At 43.8% G+C, this 23,835-nt stretch overlaps 1 pseudogene; it reads right to left on the bottom strand.

Annotated features, from left to right (window-relative positions):
* The window catches only part of LOC114770598 (CUB and sushi domain-containing protein 3-like), a 272,842-nt pseudogene that overhangs the window by 184,971 nt on the left and 64,036 nt on the right, over positions 1-23,835 (bottom strand).

Here is a 23,835-nt window from a genome sequence, read left to right as displayed (position 1 = left end):
TAGCAAATTCCGAAAAGTGCAAATAGTGAATTTCAGCAAAAGTATTTCTCTTTCATTATCTGTGTTTGGGTGAATATAGAACATGCTGAAAAACAGCATTTATTGAAGCTTCAATTTCAGTCTGAAAATTATGTGATTGTCACAGTTTAATGTCTTCCTAAATTTTTTTTATCATTTTCAACTGTCTCAATGAGGGACAGTGGTGGCTTAGCGGTTAAAGAAGCTCACTCAGGGTGATGGGTTAAATGCAGAGGACACATTTCTCTGTGTGCACCATGTGCTGTATCACATGTGACAATCAGTTCACTTCATTGTATCTGTATGTATGCCTTTATATCTGGTCCTGTACTGTATGCTGTATTAACTCTGATGAGCGTGTGCCCAAATGTACCTGAGTGTTGACATTTATTTCTCTGGAGTGCCTTGCACTCCCAAGACACCAAGACAACCGCGTCCGCTCCACTTTCAGATGTGTCTTAGCGTCTTTATACCAAGAGCGCGCGTTTGAGTAAGCCGCCGTGTTCAACGCGGCCTGGGAGTGGTGGGCCCGGCGAGTTCCAAGCAGGGCCAAAGCGGGTCTGAGTCAAAGCGGAGGCTCTGCGGGGCCCTGGAGACGGTTTGGCTGCGTTTAGCTGCAGGTACACACTCCATTGTTGGCAAGCACAGGCTTGTCACATGACTGCTGTGACATTCTTTCACACCTGGAGGGGAGCAGAGGAAAGGAGAGGAAGGGGGAGTCGAGGTACGGTGGGTAACAGGATGGCATGAGCTGATTGGAGTGAAGATGGTTAACAGTAGGTTTCTGAGCTAGCGGCCTGGAATGGGTCCAAAGCCATTCAGGTGCGCAGTGGGCTGAATATGGAGCAACGTGTCCCTAGACTATAATCTATAATGTTTCACAGCTTTCGCAGGGTTTTCTGTTTCTTTAATTACAGAACAATCATGCTAAACCCTATGAGACTCGAACATGATATTAAGTGAAGAGATGATTGTCATTGTGATACACTGCAGCACAGCACACGGTGACACAACGAAACGTGTCCTCTGTATTTAACCATCAACCTTGGTGAGCAGTGGGCAGCCATGACAGGCGCCCGGGGAGCAGTGTGTGCTATGCTTGGTGGCTCGGGATTCAAACCGGCAACCTTCTGATTACGGGGCCGCTTCCTTAACCGCTAGGCCACCACTGCCCCAAATATTAAACTGAATGTTGAGGTCACCAGCATTGCACCAAACTCTCTCACTCACCGTGACAAGACAATATCCGGTTGAAGTTCAGATGACCGAGGGAGGCTGGAATTTGTCTTTTTCTCTTTAAAACATGATTTCAGAATATATCTTTATACATAAAAAAATAATGTTATAATTTCATGTGTCACTTCATGTGTATGTTTTCATGATAACATGTTATCTTGGAGAGCCAACCGACCCCATACCACTGAGGTAACGCACTACGAGCCGTTAACTAGTACAGTCCTATAGTCTTACTCTAGCATCACAACGAAACGTTATTCGCCTTTGGTCAATGGGAATCATTTCTATGAGGCCATGCTGTTATGAGGTTATCAGGACACCTACTGCAGGTCATCTACTGCATATCATTTTTCTTGCTCCATACTGCCACACCGTGCAGCTGTTCACTGGACATCTGCCCATCTTTAATGCATCGGCATTAAAGATAGGCGGGAGGAGAAGACGGCGGGAGGAGAAGACGGACTGCCACAGAAGCAGTGGTGGGCGAGCTACACGGTTTTAAAAGTAAAGCTATTTTGCTACAGTCCACCACTGTACAGAAGGTCCTGAGGACTATACGAGCTCCTTGGTTAATCAAAACCTACGGCTCAGTTCAGTCATGTGTGTGACATCTGGCCCCGATTGTGGCCATCATCGTCCCCATCAATTAAGCGCCTTCTCACGTCAGCATGTCAGTCTCATTCTCCTCCTTCTTTCTCGTTTTTATTTCCACCCGGCTTCCCCTCCTCCATTCTGGAGGTCAAACGATTCTCTTAACAGTCAGGTAATCTGCAGCACGTGGCTTTTCAAATTGGCAGTGTCAGACAAGTAAAGATTTTCAATTGAACCCCGCATCTCATCTCGGCCCCCTCGGGCCAAAACGATCCTTATTGAACAGCAGCAATTAGCATGCACATGTTTAATTAATCCAGCGAGAAAATGCGCCTGTGTCGGGGCTTAGCCCCCAACCTCGGGAGCGCAATGTCAAACCCGGCAAAGTTAACTACACACCGGGCCGCAAAAAGTTTCAAGCTCCGAGAGGAAGGGCGCGGGGTTCGCAAGAAACGAGGTCACAGAAACGAATACGGCGAACGGGAATCTTAAATGTACACACGCGTGCGGTGTTAGTGACTTGCGTAACACTCGTGTATTACATGATTTCATGCTAATGACAATGAATACGACATCTGGCGCGAGACTAATTGGCCAACTTACGAAAAAATGCGGAGAGAGAGAGAGAGAGAGAGAGAGAGACAAAAAAAAAAGGTGCGTTAAACCACTGCAGGCTACATTTTAATAGAACTTGTGACTTTTTTTTTTTCCCCCTGGTTGAAATGGAAGTGAAAGGCGGAACGCAGATGCCGGTGCGGAACAGACACCGGGAATTATTTTGGCGCGGTAAACGGCGCACGATTAAAAAATAGAGGCGCAGTCGATAGGAGGACAACTCAGCCACCCGGACGTTTTAATGGAGCGGCTTTGCCAGTGATCTTTGCAATGCCAACCCGACTAATAGATTATTGACCTGGAACTGGGGGGGAATCATCGATTAGAAAAAACGAAAGCGGCCTCTTTGACGATTCCCTTTTTTCCCTGTGCTTAAGAAGTGCCTTAGGACTGAACTGGAAGAGACATTTGATTATTGACCCCGGGAGGGGGAGGAAAAGTCTTTACACCTCTCAGAAATCTGTTAAACTCTCTTCATCACCGCTGCATTTAATTAAAAGTAAGATCCTGTCCCGAGGAAGAAAGAGGGACAAACGACGGCACCTCTGTGATTTTGACGAGGTTTTGATCTCCCACGTGCAACAAACACTGGATCTTCCACGCGTGGGGCTTGTTGTCTAATGTAAGTGTCATGGTGGTGGTGGGTAACACTCGCCTATGAACCAGAAGACCCAGGTTCAAATCTCACTTACTACCATCGTGTCCCTGAGCAAGACACTTTAACCCTGAGTTGCTCCAGGGTGGACTGTCCCTGTAACCACTGATTGTAAGTCTCTCTGGATAAGGGTAAACGTCATGTTGCATCCACTTGTTGCTTGTATCGAAGTGAGCCTATTGTCTCGAGTCTTCGCTGTGTCCTTTATCGTATGGTTTTAAGTAAAAACCCTGCCGTCCTGTGTCTTTTTCCTCCTACACCGATCACCGTCCCCCGTCCCCCGTGACAGGAAGGAAAAATGGAGTCCTCAGGACTTGAATCAATAACTGGACGAAACAAGAGAGACACATGATCTTTAATGATGTTTGAGCGTGTGACATATTGACAACACGGGTTGGAATCATCCAGAATGACGAAGAAGCGTGCACGATTTATAAAAAGATCATTAAAAACCGTGGTTACGGAAATAATTGCACAACAACTATTGAAGATAAAGATACTTACCAAGCGGTTTCTTTTTTTAATGATTCATGTAAATTTACCTTTGCTTACCACATAGCGCTTAGCAGTGGTGGCCTAGCAGTTAAGGAAGTGGCCCCATAATCAGAGGGTTGGCGGTTCGAATCCCGATCTGCCAAGGTGCCACTGAGGTGCCACTGAGCAAAGCACCGTCCCCACCGGCTGCCCACTGCTCACCAAGGGTGATGGGTTAAATGCAGAGGACAAATTTCACTGTGTGCACCGTGTGTTGTACTGCTGTGTACCACAAGTGACAATCACTTCAATTTCACTTTCACTGTTAGCATGATTGTCATTAAAACTGAAAAAAAAAAAACAGTAAATTTTTTCAACTAACAAAGTGGATTTTGGCTTCTGAAGGTTTGACAAATACTGAAAGGCAGCTGGCGCTGGGGGACAGTGCAGGGGATTTCCTCCATATTGACTGTAGGGGTGTTTTTATATAAAAAAAATGCCCTTTTAACATCCACCCACAACAGCCCACCGATGGTAATGTTATGACAGTCCTGCCGTCAAAATGTCAATCTTGATCAAAGCACATTCAAATGTCCAGACGCACTCTGGGACCTGTTAAAAATAGCAGGAGCCGCTGACGGTAGGTCATGCTTGGACTTGCTGGACATTCCTTTTATTAATTCACACTTGATCATGGCCGCATGGCCAATTAGCAGTCAGTCAAAATGCCAGGGACTGCGGAGACGGCAGCTCAGATTGGCCATGTGTCCACGCAAAGTAGCTCAGATAAAAAAAAAGCACAAAGCAGAGCACACCCCCTTGTGTCAGTTTGTGTTGGCTGGTAGACCTTCATGGATCAATTTGACTCAAGAAAGTCAAGTCGCTGTTACAACATTTTGATTTGGTTCTGAAGATCAACTTTAAAACCTGAAAGGAAAGTCAGAGGAGGGATTCCGAAAACTCTTTATGTTATGTCTATAACACCTCCGCAGAGATGCTAAAAAGTCTGGATGAAGGTCTGAAGGACGCAACCCACATTAGGCTCTCTTTGTTCACTGCAGTGGCTCGGCCGAGATCTAAAAGCGAGGAAATGAGCACTTAATTTCTCTTTCTGCACCTCGGAATCCCGCTCAGAAATGCATGACTGTCCCGAAAGAAGAATCAGTCGTCATTAGTGAGGATATTAGGGATTACGGGCAAACAGGACATTATAAAAATGAAAAGGAAATGCAATCTACAAACAATAGCTTCCTGGAGGCTTTGGCAAATATGTGAAGGTTCCTGATTAAGTCAAACGTGCTCATGAGCTGAGCCAAGTTAATTATACGCTATGCCGGGAAAAAGGCGCTTTTAGAAGGTTGCGTGAGACAGATTTGCTGATGGGAAAAAGAAGAGCGAGGGAAAGGAAGTGAAAGAAATGGCAAAGGCCCACAACACTCATTTATAACTTTTTCAATCTTTATTGACCTTGTTGACTACTATTCTCGTTTTTACCAACAAAGTGAAAATATTACTTAGACTGTCAATTTATGTTTAAAAGTAAATAATATTAATCAAAAGTTACATTATGGATTCAATATATGGTAAAGGCTATTTTTTGATAGCTTGTTTTAGTACCAAGTGGTGTAAACGATATGCAATATAAACCTGGCCAATGGGAGGGATTTTGATTGACTTGTGAAAATGAGAAAGTCGCGTAACCTGCACGAAACCACGCCTGCTTGCAGCACGAGGCGTTAGCTTTGGAAAATGGCCAAGAGAACAGAGCGCACAGCAGGGTTCCCGCAGATCCTTGAAAAGTCTTCAATTTGACTTTCCAAAATTAAGGCCTTAAATATCATGACTAAATGACTAGTAATCCTTAAATCCAGAGTTTAAAGGTCTTACAAAGTAACCCAATAAATCAACTGAAACAAGACTTCAATTTGTCAGTAATCCCCCGATCACTTCACGCTGTGTACTTCCGGGTTTCCGGGGCGGAGTTCCAGTCTTTTATCGGCTGTCCGGACTGGGCACAGGTGATGAGCCCAGGTGCAGTCAAACCTGACAACCGCAATATATATAATCTATGGTTGAATTTCTATCACAATATGAATGCCATATCGCACAGCCATGGTTTGTTATACTATTTAAAAATCATTGCTAATTTTTGAATCACACACCCAAATATGAATATCTGGTATAGCTAACTTTTGTTGCAGTAATACTTCTTTCCTTAGAGTACATTCTATGTCCTCTGGAAGGCAATTTTCAAAAACTCGGATCAAAGTTGGGCAATCGAAGGACCTCCGGCTTTTTGTTCTCGGGTCTTTCCAAAGTTTGTGTGTGTGTGTTTGTGCTTAGAAAATAAATCTTCTACCATGCTTAAAATCTTCAGCACAGCTGGAGGTTCTTTCCTTGTACTGATGGTGCCACGCCCATAATCCACTTTAGGCTTAGTCTAGGCCTTAAGTAAAAACATAGAGCTCTGTGGCCTGTTACTGTTCTAAAAGAGGTCATGACTTTAAAGTTCTGCTTCGCTCTGAGGCGAGTGTCAATGTGCACATTCTCGCTTTGACTTTATTTAGATGGAAGACAGAGAGCAGTAAAGCGCTGCTGAAGCGAGGCTCTCTGAATGCTCCCTGCCAGGCGCTGCTTCTCATTTTTCTACCAGTGGGATACAATAATCTCAGACACCCACACCAAGAAAAGAACACAGCGAGGAATAAATCCTTTCCACATTAGGAAATCCTGGGCCACAGATGGGATTTGGCCTCTCTTTGTGGGATGATACGGTTATTATGACAGTGCTCAGACCTTCTGAAGGTGCCGGTAGGACGAGGTGAGATCTTATCTCCCGTGGTGACCACTCTCGGTGAAGGCTAGTTGACTGCTTCCAGCTCTTTGCTCAGTGGAGCCAGTTAAGATGCCCAGATGTAGTGGGGCACTTTAGGCCCCACAAGAGCAAATATGGGTCTACGGGTGTAATTTGGTATATCTGAGCACAAATCAGTGACCAGTGACAAGTGGGGATCACAATGCCTTGCTGTATAACAGAACCTCTAGTGTACTGTTTAGATTATACCACAGTTAACCCTTGAATATTGACGTTAATAAAAAAAAAAAAAAAAAAAAATTAAGGGTTAATTTTCTAAATCGAATCAGTTCCATCCCTGACCCATGTTTCTAACGAACATGCAACATGCGGCCATGAGCGTTTCATAAATTGTCAGTGTCCAGTGTCCCATGTGTCCAGACAGCAACAATAACGATAGACTAACCATTTTTACTCACGTACATGCATTTTAGGCTATTTTTGTTTTTCATAAGGGCAAGACTTATTTCTCACTCATAAGTGACAGCTTGTTCCTCTGTAGCTGCATGTTGATTTGTAGCATATTCAGTCAGTCATAATAAACCTGTAAGATGCATGCAGAGTTATCCGATAAGCCCAGAACACTCAGAAGATCAAGCAGATCATCATATTAAGGAGCCTGTACATGAATGTATAAATCACCGCTGTCTCAATAGGAACAGAAATCGGAATCTGGAGTTCGTTTGTGTGAAGTGTTGCAATAATTATTGTCACCATCGTTATTTTTGTCGTTCGTTGTTGTTTTGTGCCGGGAAGGCATTCCTGTGAGAAGGCATCGTGCACAGGCACAGCTCATGCTGCTCCTCCACTAAACCCCCTCTATCTCCCAGTGTTTTACCACCAGCCCAGACACTCCGGCTGAAGAGCACCCCTTGAAGGAGCTATTATTCCTCCCTCCCTGTGCCGTGAGTTAGCATATCATTTCACCTGGACCAGCGTGTCTGGACTATTATTTCCCCCTCACTTCATGTCGCCCTGGCATATTTACAATGACTTTGCCACAGCGCCTGTCCTTTGTGATTCGCAATATGTTAACGGTGTAAAATGTCTTAATTTCTTCTCCGTTTTAACAACACTTAAGGGGGGAATCATATCCACGCTGATTTGAATGTTATATGCCAGCATCACTCCGCTAGTTAATTCAAGAGTAATCAGCTTGTTATTGCACCCACTAGGTCGAGTAGTTGATATTAAGAGACTAGGCTGACAAGTGGAAGAAAAATGTGCTGCGAAATGAGGCAGAGAGGATCTCGTCTGTGCTGAAGGGTTGGCTTGGTGCTTCTGATGAACCACAATGTGATTACGAGGGCTCCACGACTCCTTATTAAATTCCAATCGTGATATTTTTAAAATGAGAGTTTCACATATGGCTCTTCAACAAAAGTAAAGTTCAATGAAGTAATGTGCAACTCAGCAGAACGATATTACCTGGCAAAGATTTAATGTGCTGAATGAGGGATTTATATCTGTTTTCATCTACTCTGAGTTTGTTACCAAATATATTTTATTTTTTTTATTAAAATATTTCACATTTAGTTAAACTTCCTTGAATACTGAAACTTCACAATGTCTAGATTATGGAAGTTGTGTCAATGCTGTTCTGTCACTTTTGTACTTTTAAGGTCAGACTCCACAATCTGGTATTGGAACTATTATATTTATGAATTCCCAGCATATGAAGTTCTATTTATTAACAGAAAAACATTTCCTGATAACGCCCAAGTTGTGATGTGAAAACTACATGGCAATATTTTTAATTCTGTTGTGTTGTACTGACATGATGTGCTCTAACCGAATAAAAAAGCTGATAGGTATGAGATGGCCTTCTCTCATACCTATCAGTGAGGTAGTGGTGCCAGGACGCCGGACTGGAGCGCCGGCCACCGGAATGTTCCCCCACGCAACAGAGACCTCTCGGTGCTCGCATGCATGTCCTCATGATTGCAAAATAATGGACAAGTGCATAGAGTTTGTCCTAATCTATATGCATGGCCATCCAAGCATGGCGTGGCCAGTGGAGGCTGCCTCATTAAGGAGGACATGCTGCATGCAAAGTGCCACGGCATTTGCTTAAGCAGACACACAGCAAGCTGTTTGCCCAAAGAAATATGCTGTTGCGCTACTGGATAAGAACAAACATGCACCGACCCCCCCCATGCTAAATAGATAAATAAGATAACTTTATCAATGTGCAGTCAGTCACCTTGCAGTCAAAGTAAACCCGCCAGACGTGACTGCAGCCTAATTCGGCCTCACACGGATCCATACCGCGGTCGGGAGCGGTATACGGGCACATCCTCGTACGTTTCTAGCACGACATACATTACGCCCTTTTAACTAGTCCTCCTTGCCCTTTTCCCATTGGCTATACACTACAGGCCAGAGGTTAGGACACACCTTCTCATTCAATGTGTTTTCTTTATTTTCATGGCCATTCAAACTATGAATGAACACATGTGGAGTTATGTACTTGGCCTCCACAGTCACCGGACCTGAACCCAATCCAGATGGTTTGGGGTGAGCTGGACCCCAACAAGTGCTAAACTCCTCTGGGAACTCCTTCAAGACTGTTGGAGAAGCATTTCAGGTGACGACCTCTTGAAGCTCATTGACGGAATGCCAAGAGTGTATAAAGCAGTATTCAGAGCAATGGGTGGCTATTTAGAATATAAAAAATGTTTTCAGTTATTTCACCTTTTTTGTTAAGTACAGAACTACACGTGTTCATTCGTAGTTTTGATGCCTTCAGTGAGAATGTACCAACGTAAATGGTCATGAAAGCAAAGAAAACGCATTAAATGAGAAGGTGTGTCCAAACGTTTGGCCTGTACTGTATATTAAGTGGGCAGATAACCTAGTATCATTGCACCCTTGCCTAGGATTAGCTGCCGGATGAGTGTGAGGCAATTAATCTAACCCCCGGCACAAGGGACACATAAAAAAAAAAAAAGCTACAAACCATTAAGTAAAATCACAGTTTAAGGAAAGCACGCATCATCATTATACATTTTATCGGACTGTGAAAAGAGGGGAGGCTTAATTGCGCATAGCCAAACATCTTCCCAGGGACCGCATCGTTTTTTTACAGGCCTGCACTTGTGTGTTTGAACGTTCATGGATCATGTGTCTCGGTTTCAGGCTACAAGCATAGCAGTGCTTTGATTTGTCAAGGGGGCCTGGGCACAGCTGCCATTTCCACCGCCCCCCCTCAGGCAGCACGCTGCAAAGAAAGTTACGGAGCCCCGGTAGAGATGGTGCACCGTGGAGCCAAAAATATTTAGATCTGGACAAAACTCTTGAAATACTCAACACAATTAGGGTCGGTTTTCTATTCATGCATTGGCTAAGCCCATGGATTGGAAACTGTGTTTGTCTGTATATCCAGTGCATTTTATTACACTTCCAGCCTTATGCCCCTGATTTTTGCACACCTCTGCTCTGTTTGTCTTGTCTATTGTGTCCTGTTTGAAATATCCAACATATCCACTTACAAGCATCCTACATGATGTTGTCCAGTTACGTCCTGTTCGACCTGTTCGATGTACAGAAACGTTTTACTTTACTGACTGTAGAGATAACCTGTACAGTATTTAAGCTTTAGTTTTAGTTAGTATAGTTAAGTATATATATATTTTTCTTTCATGATTGCACTATGGGGGGGTCTGCGTGAAACATTATTTCAATACGCGGTATACTGTGCATACTGTTGTACTGACAAGAAACCAATCTTGAATCTTGAATCTTATTGCATGTACGTACATCTTCAATCCACTAAAAAGCACAGTGTAGATTTGATTTGACTTAAACGGAAAATCGGTATAATCATAAACATTGTTCACATAAGTGTGTGTGTCTTAGAGCACTGCCGTTGCTTCTATCTCCAGATTCAAATTTCATGTTTAATGCAAATATGTTGTGAGGATGCCATTTCTTCTTAGACTGTAGGTCACAGGGTCAAACACTTTTTACTACCATTGTGTCCCTGAGCAAGACACTTAATCCCTGTAACTACTGATCGTAAGGCACTCTGTGTAAGGGCGTTAACAAATGCTGCATGTCTGGTGGTTAAATGCCATGACCAGTTTAATACTCATCAGACATTTTTGTTATTGTGTCGCACGTTCTGATGATTGATCGAGTGTCTGGTCAGATTGTATCAACGGTGCTCTGGTCTTCCTGCTCAGCGCGCGTAATGATTGAGCAGCGAGACGCGGGGTCATACTCTGCATCAGATACTAAAGGTGCGTTGCCAAAGAAATTAGATTTTTAAAAACGTTTAACCTATGCTGTGACTGGTTGCTTTCAGGAATGCTCTTTTCAGTGTGTGCTATATATTTTTCCCTAATCCAGATCATTCTAAAAATATAACATTTACATATATTTATATTTATATATGCATACATTTAAATGGATTAACAAAATGGATTTTTTTAAACAGTCGTATCCACCAAACGGAAGATCCGCTCACTTACAGCTTTAATGTGCGTCCTGAACTATCCATTAGTTTGAAAATGCGCGGCATTTTAAAAAGGCGTGCTGCAGGAACCGTCCTCTAACTGGAAGTGAATGTGTCTGATGACAGGAATATGATCCCGCTTGGGGGCAAGCCTGCGGCCTGTAATTGAATTGGGGCGAGGGGGAGTTAATGAAGACAGGAAAGGGTCTTTAGTGGGGAGCAGACGTTCACTGTAAGGCAATAAGTGCAGTAAGCTAATAAACGTGGAGAGTTGCAGTGGCCTGGGTGGTTCTCCGGGGGGGGACGGGAGTTCTGTCTTCACGTTTGGCCTGGAACCTGCAAAAGAGAGACGAGCATCGGCGATCGTTCGCAACAGCCTACCTTCGTAGTACATTTTGAAGCCGTGCGCGCTCACGGCGAAGTCGCTGGTGAGGCGCAGGGAGAAGACGGAGCCGGTGCTTGTGATGGGAGGCGGGATCTGGAAACCTGTTAACCTGTCGAGACAAAAAAAAAAAAAAAAAAAAACGGTCATTGTGAGTTCGTCGTGTGCCGAGCCCGTCCGCCATCTGTCTTAATACCCTCAATCCAACGTCCACTACCGACCTTTCCGTTTGCTGAACACGTTTGGATTGCTTTTTTTTTTAACTGAGAACGTACAGGCCGCAGAGACGATGATCGTGTGCCCCTCAGCCAGCGGAGTTTTTTTTGGAATTCAGCACCCATCCTTGTCAATTTAACAGCTCTCAAAGTCTTGCCGCTGGAGTATCGACAAAGTACTCAAGACGGAACCTTCAATACCAGCTAATTTTGATCCCGCTCCCGACCTTGTGGTGCCCGCCACCGCTCGTCTTTCCCGGATTGTTCCGACGCGAGCGCACGTCTCTTTGGTTCTCCCAGGTGCGACTTGCGTCAGCTTTGTGCCGCGATGTGGTTCTTTTCATTTTGGCTTCAGGTGGTTATAGTTTGAGATTTCAGGCTTTCAGCCTCCTTATCCACATGCATACATGATAAGAATGTGCTAATGCACTTGGGAAGGTGCTGCAAAGGTAAAGATTGTAAGGCTTGTAAAGCATGCTCAAGAAAAAAAAGGGTAGCTCAGTGTGTGTGTGTGTGTGTGTGTGTGTGTTTCCAGGTAAAGTCAAACAACCTTCGTCTATAATTGAGCAGTATTGAAAGCGCAGCCTCGCATCCCAAAAGACGTCTGTTCTTAGTCTTAATGAACTCTTTCGCATGCAACTATGTCAGTGGGTAGCCGGAATCGCAACTCAGTCGGTGTCGAGCCATGGCGCGCCGCTGTTGATGTTGGAGCAACCGGATGGAGGGCGCGCCGCCGCGTGTGACTGGGCAGGCTCGGTCGCAGGGACGTCCAGGGCGTAATCCCCGAAGTGGATGCCTGAACACACAGTCGGGGCTTCGCCGGGCCTCCACCCCCGGGGGCCAATAGGCAGCCCAGACTTCATTAGTTTTGCAAAGAGGCATTACGGCGCGGCGCGGCACCGCACATACATTAACCCGGAGCGAGCGTCTCCAAAGCAAACCGTTGGCGGGGAGTGGATTTACGTACCATACGTACCAGCGGACTTGCATTTCAACGGGCCAACGTGGACAGAATCCCTCTTGGTTATGCTAATACGGTCGTACAGTGGCTGAAATATTTATAAATGCCTATGCATAATGCCCCAAGGGCATCGCACATATTTCTTTTTCATATTATTAACCTTTTAAACTTGTCATAAGTTTCAAAAGCACTTGAGAGCGAGACGAATTAAAATGAGGCTCCTCCTGCATCTAATTTTGAGGCTTAGGTGACTTTAAGGGGTCTTTTCTTAAAAAAATAAAATAAAATTCTTCAAACACTGCGCCCAACATGATGACACACGCACACAAACATGAGGAGAGGAGATGGCATAATTGTTATTATTTTTAAGGCATGCTGGGAAAAAAGGAGACATTTTAATGCCTGTCTTCGTGAACAGTATTACAGCCTCACAAGAGCCCAAATCTGCTTCTACTTTGATCCAAAGTGTATTAAAACACTTTGATACCGTAATAAACCCAAGCAATCTGGTCTGCTTGCATCTTCCATCCCGCTGGCCAGAAGGAAGACAAAAAAAAAAAAAAAAGAGAGAGAGAGAGGAAGCATTAGCATGTTGTGCATTTGGTTTGAATGACCGTGCCCATTACCAACCACCTTATCATTATCTTTGTAGAGCAGAGGAAATTAGCTGGATTTGCGGGGCTACAAGGCAGCGCTTCACTCGGCTCCCTCCTTAATGAGCTTTCCGCCGCTCTCGCACAAGCCTCACGCCCTGGGGAGCTTCCCGCCAGAGCGTCATGGCCCAACACCGCTCTGCTATCTGCCAATTAAAAGCACGCCTCTCGTGGCTGCCATCTTCTCCTCCTTCCTCCACTTTTTCCTTTTTCGACAGACGGGCCTATCTTCACTTCGTCCTTTTTCTTCTTTTTTTTTCCCCCTCCCCTACTCCTATTTTCAAGTGTTTGATTGCAGGTGCTTTGAAGATTGGAAAGATGGGATTTATCTCTTTTCCTCATATGGTCCTTTTCCCACAATCCAAGCTTAATTCTACAGATTTATCCTTTTCCATTGAACCACTTTCCAAGTTTTTTTTTTTTTTTTGGATCAACGCTGTAAATTCATTAAATAGTTCAATGGCTTGTATTCAAATGTGTTAAATGTTTGCTGAACACGAAGTCCATAACTCACGCAAGTTTAATCAGCAACACAGACGGTAATATTCGGAATCCGCAGCATAAATATGGTGATTGTCGTTACACTCGAGCCAACGCCCAGTCCTGTCATTTATAGCTATTTCAGCTATTTTTTTAAGCACTTGCTCTCACACCCACACTTTAAAACTGCACGGCCAGATGGTGCATGTGATGTAAGCCTGCCCATGCGGGCCAACAATCTTCGAGCAATAACTGTAAAGCACGTTAAAAAACATCAATATTTTAGTTGGTGTTTTTGAATATTTATGCATTTTTCTGGCTTGCACCAACCCTGGTACACCATTACATTGCCCCACCCCTTACTCTAGTACGAAGCCCGTCGTCTTGTGTGCCAGACAGCAGACAACGAAGACTCACGTGAACGAGCAGTAGAGTAGTCCGCACCGGGTTGACCCATTATTCACACGCTTCACACATTACTCCAAGTGTGAGGCATCCCCAAATTATTCTCTCACGTACCCAGAACTCCCAAAAGCACAGCAGCAGAACCAGACCTCAATCGGCAAACGTCACCGAGTCGCCAAACGAGATTTTTTTGTTCGAGAATTGCCTTTAGCCACCAAAACGATTGCAAATAAAAAGGGCTGCAATTCTCTCGCGAAGAGAAGAAGCCCTTTCATGTCCTTATTTGACATGAAACGTAAGCTCAAAAGGAGCCACACTTCTCGTGCCGCTAATGCCGTATTATTCAGCATTTGCATACCCTTCTTTTAATCTGGCAATTACGCTTCAGCGCGAACGTGTTCACTCTTTCAGTCGCTCGATGAGATTTCACCGCTGCTCCGCCAGCACTTGAGACGAGGGAAGAGCTTTTCTTGTCCAACGAGAGGGCCCAAATACAAAAGCACTCACGTAACACAAAGGACCGGGGCGGGCTTTGTGCCGAGACAAACCGCAGCGAACAGAGCGAACGCTTATTAGCCACCGAAGCCGAAGCGGTGGATGGTGGGAGGAAGAGTTAAACCATTGCTCCGGTCAGAAAGCATATGATTTGATCTTTCATACAGACATGCTCTGATCACGCCTCTGGTGGCAGCCTCTAAGATTCTGATTGGCTGAGACAGGACCTAATCTGTCTGTAGAGTTTGTGAAATTACATTATGTAGCTAATGAGGAGGCTGGTATCAACTGGTATCAACCACACGGCACCAGAGGAAAACCAAAGAAAATGACAACCAAGTCATTAAAAATTACATTTTTAAATAGGATCGCTTCCTAGTCGAACTCCTCACACCATACATAGCCCTCCTTTCCATATTTACATTAGATATGACTGTCTGGTATGTCTCCCCTTTGTCCCCCCCCTTGTACACAGCTTCTCTCATTCTAATTTATTTATTCCTTTCGTCATGTCATGTGTGTTTGGTACACTCCCGAATGTCAGATTCACTAGCTTGCCAATCACAATGCTTCAGAATTCTACAGTTTAAATTAAGGGTTGCCAGATTGGGCATATTGACTTAAAAAAAAAAAAAAGCTTTGGCAGTTTTTTGGGATGTTGTCTGTGGATATAAAAAAAAAATAATAATTTAATTTGTCAAAGCGAGTGAGTCTCAAATAAGCAAACACTCCCCAAATTCGACACCTATTATAGCAATTTGAAATCAGCCGTTTTTGCATTCGCATTTGTGGAGATTATTGGTGATTTACATTTACATTTACATTCAAGGCATTTGGCAGACGCCCTTATCCAGAGCGACTTACTACGTGCTTCCATGTTACCATCGATAAAAATCAGTTCTGGTTCACTAGAACCCCCAACTATGAATACAATCATTTTATTCACTCTGTTGTAGATTCAATACAGAAGTCAGACAAGAAGAAGGTTACAAGTTCATCTAAATATTCTCTAAACGTGATGAAATGTCCTTGGATCTTTTGCCTCAAAAGATAAGACCTATAAGTCAGCCAACTTCCTTCCAACGTTCTACCAAGGGTCACTGTTCTCCACAAAAGTTAGGAAAAAGAAAATTGATAAAAAGTAGTTGATTATAGCGTGAACAGGAAACGAGACAAGGCAGGCACCGCGATGTGCAGCGAGGCACATTATTCCTCCATCTGCTGGCCCGTAGGCTAATGAGCAAATCACAGCATCTGTCAGGGTGCAGCGACGTACAGTAATGAACTGGTCACGTCCGATCAGAAACATATTCCCGTGTTCACGTTTGTTGCGGCCTTTTTCCTTTAGATGCGGCTGTAGGCAAATATGCAGTGTGCGTCAAAACTGCCAGGGGCAGAAGAAAGTGAGGGCATAGACAAAAAAAAAGAAGAAGAGAACAGAGAGAATTTTTGGACAGCCTTTCGTTCCTTCACTCAAACCTGGTTTCCCTCCCGTCGTAGCTGCAGCCGAGATGTTTACCGTGGACTCGAGCAAACTGTGTACATAACCAGGAAACGGGGGGAATAAAAAAAAAAAAAACCCACACGCGCAGCACGCTAAAAGTGACATTAAAGGCTACGCGCACAACAATTTCATTTCCATGAGTTTGATATGACAGGAAGTGGAAAGGAGTGCTCCCCCGGGGCAGGGCCCGGTTTTCAGTGGCAGACATTAAAAACACGATACTCCGCATATTTGCATCGTTGTTTATCATGTAACACATCATTTAACATCGGCGTAAAACGCGGTAAATAACCCTGGGCACTTTGGCGCATTTAAATTCCGGAAAAAAAAATAAAATAAAGTGTGCGCGGCGCCGCCCCTTTCTCCCCCGGTTTAGGGCTGCCTTTGATGAAGTATATCTAATCTGTTCTGGCCAAGTGCTTAGTGGAATCAAGTTGTGCGGGCGATCTTGACGATAAAGCCCGGCGCGGCCCCTCCGGTGCTGTTCCGGGCGTGCTTGTTTCAGTCTGAGTTAGTGTTTGTGCAACGCGACTTGCTCCCTGCAGATTAAAAAATAAAAAACTAGTTCAAAAAGAAGAAGACTCTATTTACATATGGTCTCTTCGATAACGGTCTCTCAAGGCAATGCAGAACAGATTAAACTGGAAGCAGATAAAGTGAAGTGATTGTCACATGTGATACACAGCAGCACAGCAAACGGTGCACACAGTGAAATGTGTCCTCTGCATTTAACCCATCACCCTTGGTGAGCAGTGGGCAGCCATGACAGGCGCCCGGGGAGCAGTGTGTGGGGCAACCTTCTGATTACGGGGCCGCCTCCTTAATCGCTAGGCCACCGCTGCCTCAAGGCAAGGCACCGCTGAAAGGACGCGGAGCATTTCTCTCTATGCCTGGTAAACATCTTGCCATGCGGAGCACTACCTGCAAGTATGACCATAGTGTTCTCGCCTATCCATATCAGAAATGAAAAGATATGCGATAAAAAATAAATAAATAAATCATTAGAATATCCATGAATGCATCAATGCGCGAATAACCTCGCATAGGGTCACAGTGGCCACGGTCCCTTTCCCTGGCGACCTGGTGACCTTATCAGATTGCCAAGGCACCTGAGCGGGTAACTTCTGTTCCCAGTTTTGTTCCTGGAGGAACCACTCTTCCTTGTTTCACTGCTGTGATTATTATTTATTTTGTTATTAATTTATTTAATTTGTATTATTTTTTATTAATTGTTTATTACTTAATTTAAATTAATTAGTACTTTTTTTTCAATGAAAAAAATTATAATTTACTCACTAGCACAACAGTTTCCAAAACTGATTAGATAGGTAATTCTCTTCTTATCATAACATAGATGCTCATGCCTTCTGTAGTCATGCAGTCTATTTTAGTTTTGTTTAAGATCCATCACATTCCATGCGTTTCTTGTTATTTTGATGAAGATTTATTGCTTCCGGTTTGCACTAATCCATCTCAATTTGCAATGATTTTAATTCAGTCACTACGCGCATCTTACGGCCAATGGGAGTCAAAGGAACGATTGACTAACAAATTGCCAGTTTTGTCTCTGTGTTCCCTGAATCAGCTGCATCACCGCAGTCACTTTAAATGTGCACTCTCTCATTCATGAATAAAACAGCACGAAGCCAAAGCTCATCCACACCTGGGGTGTTAATCCACGGGGTGGTCCCAGTGTTTTCTCAAAGCTAGATGGAGTGCTAGCCTGGGCTGTTGTTCTTCCACCTCATTTGCAAAAAAATTTGCATGTTATGCATTTGATGTGCTGTTTATTACAAGTGTAATACTAAAGACAGGTTCGGTAAATGTCTCAAAAAGGATTCTGTCAATCTCTTTTGCAGTATTCTGGGACACATAATGCTATATATAAGACAACCTTGTTAAATAGAATCAGATTTTTCATCAACTGAGCATCAGTTCTGGACTTGAGTTGCATTTAATTACGTATAATTATGCCTTCAATTTTTTTTTCAAGGCAAATCGGTACCGAGTTTGCATGTTAAAAAGGTCCTGCTTTAGTGTTACTTTTATTCAAATGGAGGCCATTTATCTATTTACTTGGACTATTAGTCCAGTTAATTGAGCTTCCCTGAAGATGAAAAGAGAGAACATAGACTGTTTGGCTTGAACGACTCCTGTAAATGTACTTATTAGCCATATTTATCTTCTCCACCTATATTTTTTTTTTGCTAATTATAAAAATTCTGCAGATTTCTTGGAAGCCAGCCTTTTAAGTAAAAAAAAAACATGTTTTTTATAAATGTATTATATATATAATAAAATGTTGATTTATTATCTTAGTACATGTGTGTAGTGTGTAGCATATCGTGCTTAAAAAACAGAATGAAAACCCCAAGTGACAGGCTGGATTATGGTAGGATGGACATGTCTCTGCAAAGTTCTGGTGAAGGTTGAAGAACACAGCTCTGAGGGAAGGTGAATTTAGTGCAGGAGCGCATTTGATTGAAGCATCTGTCAAAGGGGCCATGCTTCATCAGACATCTCTGCAGCTCAAGGAGAGACTGACGCGTGTGATGGGTCTGACATCCATCGTGACAACGGTCACAGTGTTGACTGCAGAGTAAAACATACGATAGACAATGCAGGACAAATTAAGCGTAACAAGGAGTACAGTGGAAGTCTCACACATGCTGGGATGCAGTAGGCGGGCTGGGGAAATGGGAACCTGACAGGGAGACCTTGTAGACCTCACATCAGGATCCAATTTGGCAGATATGGGCACAAGTTGAGGGCTCTGAAGACACGTTTACACACCTGATTCCACATGATTCCGTGATAAAGTGAACGTGTCACCCTTGTTTTGGGACTGGATCACACAAATCGGATTTGGTTAATGTTCTGACCATGGGCTGGTCATGGGATCATATATATATGCTTTAAAAAATCTGCTTTAACAAATGGTTTGTGCTCATGTTCATCCAGAATCTATGCTATTTAGTACATCTTGAGCAGTTTTAGGTTGGATACCTTATGCAAACAATTATTTTGTGGACTTCGCATTTCAGAATCAGTCAGCATTTTAAATTGACGTGCGTATGTGCGTATAATCATCATAGTAAAAAGCAACGCAGAACGGAATACGGAATCCAGCGATGAAGAAGGGGAAGACATCCGAGTTGACCTTGTTAATCTGACTCCATTAATTATTAGCAATGTATTTGAACTCATCTGATGTTACCTGGACAATACGGTGGCATGGCCCAATAGAACAAGAATGAACTGTTTGTAATTTACTATTGCAGTTGCATGCAAATATTGTAGGTAAAAATTGTACCAATGTTACAGAAAAATCTCTAATTAAAAGAAAAGCAAATCAGAGAGAAAGCAAGGAGCCAAGCTCAAGAGAGGAAGACTGGGCCTGGAGGGGAAAGAGAAAGGCCCAGAAGCAGGGGGAGAAGACACCGATGGAGAAGGAAATTAAGAGACCGCAGCCTTCAAGAGAAACTGTTTTATACTCAGAATTTTACTCCCAAAAGGTTGCCATAGACCATAGATTGTCTTTTGATGTCATTTCCAAGCAGAAAATACAGTGGTCACCCCCCCAATAAGACTTTCCCGTCATAGCACCTCAGGCAATTTGTTGGTCTTTTGGCACCCTGATGATACTTCTTGTGAGCAGAAGGCTACAGATTGGAGATAACGTGGGGGGTCTTCATGGACCTGGAATTTCCCATCATAATATCCATATGTTACAATACACTTCTATTACAACTATTACGTGAGCTTATGTAATAAAAATATAAGGCAAAAACGTCTTCCCAAAACAGGCAGGTTTTGCTGTGATGGAAAAATATCATGTTCTTGGCTTTTCTACACCCCCTTAAGTTAGACAACGGAGATGGTTTCCAAAAGTACTGAAGGTTTATTCTGAGCACTTTCTTGTCATTCCCACCTGTAAACAATCATATCAGTGTGGTAGTAGCCTAGTGGGTAACACACTCGCCTGTGAACCAGAAGACCCGGGTTCAAATCCCACTTACTACCATTGTGTCCCTGAGCAAGACACTTAACCCTGAGTGTCTCCAGGGGGGACTGTCCCTGTAACTACTGATTGTAAGTCGCTCTGGATAAGGGCGTCTGGTAAATGCCGTAACTGTAAATATCATGAAGTGCCGTTTGAGGATGAGATTTCAAAGCAGGTATGGAGGTAAAAAGACTCTGAACTCTGAATAAACTCTCTTCAACCATATGTTTCTTACATCCTTCAACATATCTTACATTGTGTTCCCCTCAACCACCACAGAGTAGATGTGTCCAAACCTTTGACTGGTATTTTTTTTTTTTTTTTTTTTACGGCATTTATCAGATGCCCTTATCCAGAGCGACTTACAATCGGTGTTTACAGGGACAGTCCCCCCTGGGGGGGTTTTGAACCTGGGTCTTCTTGTTCATGGGAGAGTGTGTTACCCACTAGGCTACTTCCACCCACTGGTATTGTGTGGATTCTAGTATTTTGTTGCCAACAAACATATGCAGTGTCACAAAATGTATTTCACTAAGATATTGCATCGAAGGTGGGACAGTCCAACCACTGTCCATCCGACTGATTCTCATTGGTGTTGACGCTGGGATTCTGTGGTGGCCATTGCATGAAAATGATCTGTCATGCTCCCTTCTACCTCAGATAGAAAGCTTGCCTCCATTAATTTTGACCATCTCGCTGCTCAAATGTAGGATTAGTCTCAACCCGATGTTCTTTCTGGTAGCTGAATTAGATCCAGTGTACTAGAAATCTCCAGCCAAAGAAAACCGTCCCCCGCTGTGAGACAAATAAGGACCTACCCTGGCACCCTCCAAAGTAAACAGACCAGCAATTACAATGATGGAGATGATGGGCTCAGGAACGTCTGGACGCTCAATGTGGGCGCCAATAATGCAGTTCAGTAGCCCACGATAAAATACCCTTCTGTTTTCTAACTTAAATGTGTCCAGCATGGCGCACAGACACACAAACAAACTAAAACACACACACACACATGCAGTCCAATCTCAGAAGCACATTTTCACAGCAGAAGCGGCAGTCAGGATCGTGCTTTCTCTCAGCAGGACAAATTACTCGCCTCTCTCCTCATAATTTGCAATCTGGTGCAGAGGACAGCATAACGCAGCACTGAAACATGCATTTTACAAAAAAAACAAAACAAAAAAAAAACAATACAAAGATGCCCCACTGTGCTAATAAGGTATCATTTGCTAACTATATGAGCCTACGTGCAACAGATTGTCAAGTACCAACGTTTTGCTGTTTGCTAAACTAAAAGTAACATTTTGTGTGGTTATATGATGCTGTCAGGATCCAGCCCAGAAAGGCAAAATCCGGACCAGAGTTTCATGTCCGTCCGGTGTTACCATGGTTGCTCATCGCTTTCTCTTGTGTATACATGTTAAAGCTTCGCTGTTTCTGCCTGTTCTGTCATCGGACGTTGTATTGGTGTCGTGTCTCGTGGATTAAGCTTCCTGCACTGTGATTCGTGTTTCTTTTTCCACCATGTCCGACCACCGTGATGGGCTTTTCCATTCAGCCTCCAGAGCCATGCATCTGCCTTTAGTCGGTGGCACGATGGTAGCAAGTGAACTTTTGGCTTTTGTGGAATAACTAGTGGTTGATTTAACAATCTATAGCAAGGGTCAGAGGTCCTGTCTTAACGCTGTGGATTTACTGCATTGGCCTGAAAGCATTGAAAGCAATGCTGATTAACAACTGACAAAAATGCTATACTGGTATACACCAAATTAGGTATTTTAATTAGTCTTTAAAAATCGGTCCAAATGTCGTAATATCATTCCTTAATAAAAGTCATAATTTAAAAAGGAATTATAGGTCTGGCCCATCCTCAGAGACCTTCTTTGCCTTCTTTGCCAGTGTCTCTGAGGTGCAGTTATTGTCTCCTGTCTGCCTTGGACTCGAACTTCAGCAAGGACTGGTTCATTTGTGAAAAATGCCGCTGGAATTTGAGTTGTAAACGAGACGAGGCATGTCCCACTCACCTGGAGGGAACTGAACCAACACTTTATCAACAGTTCAAGAGTCAGAATCTTGTCAAATTGTGGGAGGATAGGGCAGACTATTCTGTACCGTACTATAAGTACACTGTGAAAAAAAGAAAAGTTTTCTCCTGCAAGTTTGCAACTATGGTCATGGCCTCTTGAACAGCTCCTTGTTCTTGTATATTTGGATCACGTGACTCATCCTTACGTTGTGAATGAGACGAGGCATATCCCGCTCACTTGGAGGGATCTGAACCAACACTTTATCAACAGTTCAGAGTCAGAATCTTGTCAAATTAATAATAATGAAGTGTAGTGATTGTCACATGTGATACACAGCAGCACAGCACACAGTGCACACAGTGAAATTTGTCCTCTGCATTTAACCCATCACCCTGAGTGAGCAGTGGGCAGCCATGACAGGCGCCCGGGGAGCAGTGTGTGGGGACGGTGCTTTGCTCAGTGGCACCTCAGTGGCACCTTGGCGGATCGGGATTGGAACCAATCTCCTGATTACGGGACCGCTGCTTAACCGCTAGGCCACCACTGACCTTGTGGGAGGATATATTTGGATCATGTGACTCATCTTATTGTTGTAGCCAGGCCTTGAACCTCTTCCATAGTAACGGTGGTCTTTATTTGGGTAAAGGGACCAAACCTGTATGTAAAAATAGCATTTGAGGTCTTGCAAGGGAATTATATCAAGTTGCCACTGCCATTTAAAGACGTGGGCCTTGTTCTGCATTCCCAGATTGATTAGATCAAGACATGAAAGGTTCTATTTCCAAATCACCTTACTTGATTTCAGATGCTCCCATAAAATATCTCTGAATGGATTACTGTACATTTCCTCACGATGAATTCCATCATATTTATCAGAAACCGTAAAACTACATCATTTGAATTGTTTAGCTGTCATTATTATGACAGCTGTCATTAAGTATTTTTCATATAAAGGTGCTGAAAACATCATAATGCTGCTGCATCATTTTAGCACCCTACTTGGGGTGCTACCAACTGACTGGCACAATCTGGAATTGAATCGCAGATTGTCAGATGGTTGACCATCCAGCAAGTGCACAGGTTGCGGACTAGAATCAAGCGGGACAAGCTCGGCACTATCTGAATAAAGCCCACCTCCTCTGTCTCCACTCGTCCGCTCAAAATCTACAGATATCAGCAAGGGCAGGCTTGGGGGAGGAGCAGCAAGTGTTAAAGACTAAGTACGGCGGTCACTCATTGGTCCAGCACGCTACAGTCCACCAGAAACACAATGCGTACCGCGACAGTCGGGACAGTCGGGTCAGATGAGTAAATTGGTTTCTGGCCCATTCCTTTTAACATCCACTTCCCAGGCACTCGTTGAGGCTGTGCAAACTGCATCAATGGTCTTCCGGAATGAAATATCATCCCAAAATGGTTGCAATTTATTTTCTTTCCACTTTTTCCCCCAAATAGACGTGGCCCTTTTATACAAAAGGGCTTTAAACACACAGTTGCTGGGGCCAATGGCAAAAGAAAAAAACAACTGGACATCAACATGAATGATGGATGTAGGCTACCTGACACGAGGGCAGAGGAAGCCTTGTCTCTCGTGCCCTGTGACTCTGGACAGGGTGACAGGGGCCAGGGGCACCTTACCCCAGCCTGTGACACGCCATTTATTATATCCACCCTTAGCACTGTACGCCGCCTGGCCGGGCCCCATTCCTCACCCTATTCCCGTCCTCTCTCTTCAGTAGCCGCTGATATATTCTTCACATTTGTGCACATGCACAGCCGCTCAATATCATCTGACAGCCCAAGGAAGTCTT

This window comes from Denticeps clupeoides, chromosome 20 (genome assembly GCF_900700375.1).
Source record: "Denticeps clupeoides chromosome 20, fDenClu1.1, whole genome shotgun sequence".
Lineage (NCBI taxonomy): Eukaryota > Metazoa > Chordata > Actinopteri > Clupeiformes > Denticipitidae > Denticeps > Denticeps clupeoides.
Note: the sequence above shows the minus strand (reverse complement) of the source record. Positions and strands in the feature narration are given on the sequence as shown.